This window comes from Gavialis gangeticus, unplaced genomic scaffold (assembly GCF_001723915.1).
Source record: "Gavialis gangeticus isolate Ggan-Ray unplaced genomic scaffold, GavGan_comp1, whole genome shotgun sequence".
Lineage (NCBI taxonomy): Eukaryota > Metazoa > Chordata > Crocodylia > Gavialidae > Gavialis > Gavialis gangeticus.
Window position 1 is genome coordinate 345,028 of NW_017728991.1, and position 5,918 is coordinate 350,945.

At 57.2% G+C, this 5,918-nt stretch overlaps 1 protein-coding gene across 2 annotated transcripts in view; it reads right to left on the reverse strand.

Moving 5' to 3' along the window:
* The window catches only part of RBFOX3 (RNA binding protein, fox-1 homolog 3), a 189,980-nt gene extending 187,838 nt beyond the window's left edge, over positions 1 to 2,142 (reverse strand). For both annotated transcript variants that reach the window (XM_019515494.1, XM_019515484.1), the window contains exon 1: positions 2,028 to 2,142. The gene's annotated coding sequence lies outside the window, so the exon portion shown is untranslated. The remainder of the gene's footprint in view (positions 1 to 2,027) is intronic.
* Between the last annotated feature and the right edge of the window lie 3,776 nt (positions 2,143 to 5,918).

Genomic DNA, 5,918 nt, shown 5'->3' on the forward strand with positions numbered 1-5,918 from the left:
TTTTTTTTTTTTTTTTGATTTACTCGTGTCAAGCAGTTTCTAGAGAGAAACTGGAATTCAATCAAAATGCAGAAAATCTGCATTTCCAAACGGTTTATTAAAACAAAACCATGTCCAATGCGTGCTGAGTGCACAACATTTTATTAAAACGAGATTTGCACCCAGAACTCAGTCATTAAACAAGGACGGTGAGATCTGTGCTGCGTTACTCGTGCTGACTATCCTTCACGGTTTTAGACCTAGTAGATCTCAGCCTCCCACCACTGACTTGGGAGAGGAGACAGACAGGAAAAGCAGGTTTCCTGCACTCAAATGAGTGAAGAAATACGCTCCCTGCCCTTGCAGAAGAAACTACAGCTGCCAAGTGCTGGTTTAGCACCCCCCAAGCTCGGGGGCCAGGGGACGGGGCGGAAGATGGAGCACATTTGTACCAGCCAGCGACTTCACCCAGTTTGGTGGTTCAAGCTTCTTTAAACCCTACCCACAAATACCACTTGAATAGTATGATGCTTAAATTAATTTTAATAAATTATAATAAGCTCGGATCTTAATATGGGGTTGATGTTTTAAAGCTGCATAGGCTCATTTTATGGTTTCCTTTCTTTTTTAGACTAACAACAAAAAAGATGCTTCTCCAACACATTTGCTGGGTTACTGCTTGCATCTGAACAGTGGGGCTGAGGGGTGGCTACGAGCCACGGAAGGGGGCAAATCCTCAGCGTAAGCCCCGAGGGCCCAGCCAAGCGAAGAGAGAGCACCCCACAACCACATAAAAGAAGGCTTGCTACAGAGTCAGGGAAGTCCATGGGGTGAGATGGACCGGAGAGGGGGGCCTAGAAGCAAAGGCAACGGCTATCTCAAGCTGGGGTGGGGGTGTTTGGTTGATTTTTTAGTTTTTGTTTTTCAGATCTTGCGTCTGGGGCCAAAGCAGCTGAATCCATCCCAAATCCTATCGATGGAGCAGAGCTCAATCACTCCAGCCCGCATGGTGCTACCATTGGCAAGTCTCCTCCCTTCAACCTGGGGCATCAGATGCTCCCAAATCCCTGGCAGGCATCCGACGTGCAAGCCCAAGCCTGGAAGCCTTGGAGTTTGGATGGCCCCTCGTCTCGCTTGCCCCGAGCCAAAAGGAGGGAGAGCCCAAGAGCGATTCCCCATCACCATCAATCGTGTGGCTGAAATCATCCCACTGGGAGGCATCATAGAGACTTGCAGGCGTCAGCCTGCCCGCCGGGCAAGGGCCAGGCCTTCCCCTCTAATTACACCGAGCCTCCCCTGCCAGGTCAGTAAATCCACCTGGGCCAAAACCATCATAGCATCTCCCCTGCCAGCCCCTCAGCCCGTCAGCACGCTGCCTGACCCGGCGGCCCAGCCCCACACAGGCAGGCTTGTGCTCACACGTGCATTTTGCAGAGCGCCCATCCCTCGGGACGAGGAGAATTGCTCCTCTCCCGGAGGTTGGACCGCGCCCTGCCAGGTGCAGCCTTGCTGGAGCTTCAGCAAAAGGAGGGCAGAACATTGGAGATCATCCAGCACGTCCAGGACCAGCCACCCGTGGAAATCAGCCTAGTCCAGCCCCCCGGGCAGGCCAGGAGCTGCATGCCGCAGCCTGCTTCCCTGCACCCGGCAGGGTCTCTCAGCCCCGGCCTCCAACCCCGTCCCCAGGCAAGAGAAACACCACGTCAGACCATGGTTCTGCAAGTCCAGAGAGGTGGATTCCCCTGACCGCCCCCCCAGAAGCCCCGGGGCACGGGCAGGGGGGCGCAGCCCAGGCTCTCCCATCAGGCGGCTCCAGCAATTGACCCGACTCCTGTTTCTAAGTGATGGAGCTGCCGCACTCGGCTGACAAGCAGCCACCGGCTCGGGGAAGGGAGCCAACACAGAATGCAAAGCAGCGCGCCGCCCCCAGCTCCCCCCCAGGGCTGGGGGCACCAGCCCCCCCACAGGCTCACTCGTTTCCTCCCGCAGAGCTCCCCCGAGCAAGGGCTTTGCTGCTCTCCACAGTCTAAGGCAGCGCTCACACGTACCTCGCAGTCAGCGACATGGCTCCGTACCATGGCTATAAATAACAGAAACACCGAAGTCTCCCGTCCGTGATGGACAGAGGAGCAGCACTCGAGCCCAGCCAGGAAAGCCCAGGGAGCTCCTGCTACAGGGCCCCGGCTGGGGGGGAGTGTGGAAAGGCAGAGACTATTACCAGACCTCCCACCTCTCCCTGCATCACCCGGGTAGTTCGGCCTCCAGGGGCAGGGCCAGGAGGTGACAGGGATCAGTAGCTTCCCAAAAGACTGGAGCCAGGAGAGTCCTGGCTTTAAAGATGGGCTGCAAAAGGGGGCACAGGCAGCAGCCGGGGAAGGGAGGGCCATCCTTTTTCATGATGGATAAAAGAGGCATGAGAGAGACCTCTCGTCCATCTGCTCGTTGGAAATGCAGGTCCCCGGCAGATGCCAGAGAACCGCAGGACTCCTGAAATGAGGATGCAAGAAGGATCAGGAGGGAGGGGAAGGGACGGGCGTTTGGGCTGGCTGCAACGGGGCCGAGGCCAAACCCCGCTGCAAGTCGGGGACTGATGAACCCTTCAGAGCAAGGGAAACTTTGCTGCCGACAGCCAACCTGCACCCGGAAACACCCGCAAGCCCCGCTATCCCTGCAGCCACCAAAGGTTCAAGGCTGCCAGGAGTGGGATTATCATGGGTTGGCAGGGCCTGGCACGCACCGCGCAGCTAGCACAGACCCGCGGCGCCTTGCACGCTCCTTGTCCCCATCACCGAGGCGCAGAACGGTGTGCGGCCCTGGGAAAAACCAGTCCATAGCAGGTCACCGTTACCTCCCAGCAGAAACTCTGACTCACGCGGGGACCTTGGGGAAGTCACCCGCCTTCCTGGCCCTCCGTTCCTCCAGCTGAAAGAATAAGAAGCGTGGTTACCACCCAGGCCTCGGAGCCACGGCTGTGCTAACAAAGCGGCTGGGAAAACGAAGCGTGATGCTGTGTGCAAAGAGGCACGCTGCAGGGCCAAGAGATGGGCACCCCCAGCACCAGCACACCTCGCACAGATGCTCGGGGCTGCTGGAGATCACAGCCATGCAGGGATTCATGCGAGATGCTGACCTGGCGTGTGCCCTCTCCCCTGGCCCATGCCCTTCTCGCATCCTACAGCATGCACGGATCCCTCCTCTGAGGGAGGAGCAGCCTGAGGAGAACCATGGGCCAATCTGGCCTCCGTCATAACCCCCCCCATCTATACAATGCTTTGAGATACTCCAGCAAAGGAAAGGGCAGAGCCTCATCCTGAAGGCAGCCCCCCGCCAAGCCCCAACAGCACCCAGGAAGCCTGTACATGGTCGACCAGCAAGAGCCCTGTTCACGAGGGGTGCACGCACGCACACACGGCCACCCCCCCGCGGGCACCTGCGCTCCAGCGATGGTGGCAGCCCTCACCCATCAATCCCCCACGGCCCTCCCGCAGCTCACCAGCACGCGCAAATTACTTACTGCAAACTCGCCCCACAAAACCCTAAATTAAAAATGAGCTCGGATAAATTAAGGAACTTCCCTCCTGCCTTTTATTATCTCGAGTAACCTTCAAGGGCATTTATCTCCCGTCAGCTGATGCGCTCGAAAAATTGCGATGACAAACCAATCTAGTAAATGCATGGACTTGGGAATCCGTATCCGCGCGCCGAAGGAGTAAACAACCCCCCGCGGGAGGAGCTGCCTCGGGGGCGAGACGCCTCCACAGAGGACGCCCCGCCACATGTCTCTGCAGGGACCTGAGCCTGGGGCCCCACGCTCCGAGGGGGCTTTGCTACCGAGACCCCCGTGCGAGCACTCAAACTGCCCGGACACCCACTGCCACAGGGAGAGCAAACGGCTCACACGGCACTCGGCAGGCAAGCAGGGCACCAATTCAACAGGAGGACCAGAGAAGCCCCAAAAAGCAGCAGCCGCGGTGGCCACCCGAGGAGGAAGCAGGACACAGTGGTGGTGCCCAGGGCTCTCACGGCACATCAACGGGTGCCGGAGCACGGCCGGTGCTCGGAAGTTGAGGACAGCGCCTATTCCCACAGCCCTGGTGTAGACAGGATGTCTACAGGCACAGCCTGGGCCCCGGCAAAGGGCTCCAAGGGTGCAGGGTGCCCAGAGGTGGGCACCTTAAGCTCATGGGCAAGGGCGGATGCAGAGGGATGTGGTGGCACAGATGCACACCCCCCTCCTTTGACTCCTGCTCCATGCAGCAGCTGTGCTCGCACATCTGACTTGATCAGGCTGCCAGTCCCTGTTCTGCAGGACTTTTTGCAGCGCGCTTATCGGACCAGCCGTATCGCCGGGAGAGCTGCCGGACAAACTCACAAGCATCAAGGGCCCGTCCGCAAGTCACCTTGTCCAACAGCTCTCAACCGCACCGCTGGTCCACTCAACGTCTCACGAGCAATCCTTGCCGGAGACCTGGCTTCACTCAACACCGGGTGAAGAGCATCTCGGCGGACCGGCCATGTTGAACGCTAACTCAGATGTAGAAATAATCGTCAGTGAAATGCTGCATGCGCTGTCAAGATGCTCAGAGAGGCTGGGTTTGGCTTAATGAATTAGAATAAGAGACGTACATTTAATTCTAATGACTTGATTATTATCGTCTTCCTAGTTCCTTGCATTTTTATACTTAAAATATGATATAGCAAAGCACTGCACATTCCAATAAAGTTATATTTGTTTGCTCTTCCATCTTTATCTGATTAATACAGCCCTAGCATATTAATACAGATTCTAGTTTCCTTCTATCTGGAGAAAAAAAATGCATGATGTTATATGCACGCACCTGCACCCCCTTTTCAAATTCCTAGACCCGCCATGCTCCTGGGGGGTCCCCGACCCCTATCAACACTGCTTGTGGAGCTCACCTGCCAGGCCCCCGCATCTGCCAGCTCCTCTCTCGTCACCGGAGGGTGGGGAGTGAGAAGCAAAGGAAACCCCAGCCGTGTTGCACTGTGCGATTCCCCACAAGGAGGGAGGGAGCCTTTATCTCAGCTGCCCTCGCCCTGCACCTGTCCAGGGGATTGGGTGGTTGAGCACATCCTCAAGCCTCGGGCACGTGGGGCCCTGCATTCGCTCCTAACCGGCTCGTACGCCGAGCCCTGCAGCTCGGTGTCCCCTGACGCTGGCCTGCCACCTGCCCCATTTCATCCAGGTCTTCACCATGATCAGCCTTTACTCACCTGCGAGCCCCCAGGCCACGGACCCTCTGCCAAGAGCGACCGGCTCCGTGCGTCTCTGCCCCCCGGGACGCTGCTCTGCAGCCAGCCCCTGGCCGGGGCTGAGCCACTTCCACCTGGTCTGTGCTTCTCCCCCTGCACTTGGAGCACTTATTTTGTACAAAGCAGGGATCTTTTTAGGAGGAAAAAAAAAAGCCCGAGAGCTCTCTCCCTTCCAAATCACATCCAAGCAGAGCCCCTCCAAGGCTCCCAGCAGTTGGCCCCGTCCTTTACAGCCTTCCTGCCAGCATGCTCCCCAGCGCCAGCAGCTCGCCACAAAAGTTGTGAGCTCCAGGCGTTTTCTGTGTTTGTTACACAAGGAAAACAGCCTCCATGTTCAGCTCCGCTGGGTTTTATCACCTACCAACCATTTTAGCCTTGAGGCCAAGAAGCTCTTTGGGGAAGAGATGAGCTTCACCTCCCTTTGTACAGCACCCAGCGTGACGAGACCTCGAGCTCGCCTGCAGCCCCGGGGTGCAAGTCTCATAGAAAGCAGGATTAGCAGCGCACCCCTTTGGAGGGCTGCAAAACAAGCCACAACTCCTGGGGTGCCCTAGAAATTACCAGGCAGCTGGCACGGAGAGCAAACAGCAAAAAAGCAGGCATTGCCTGACGGAGGATTTGAAGCTTCCCAAAATACACAGCGAGCGACAATGGTTCCCAGGCTC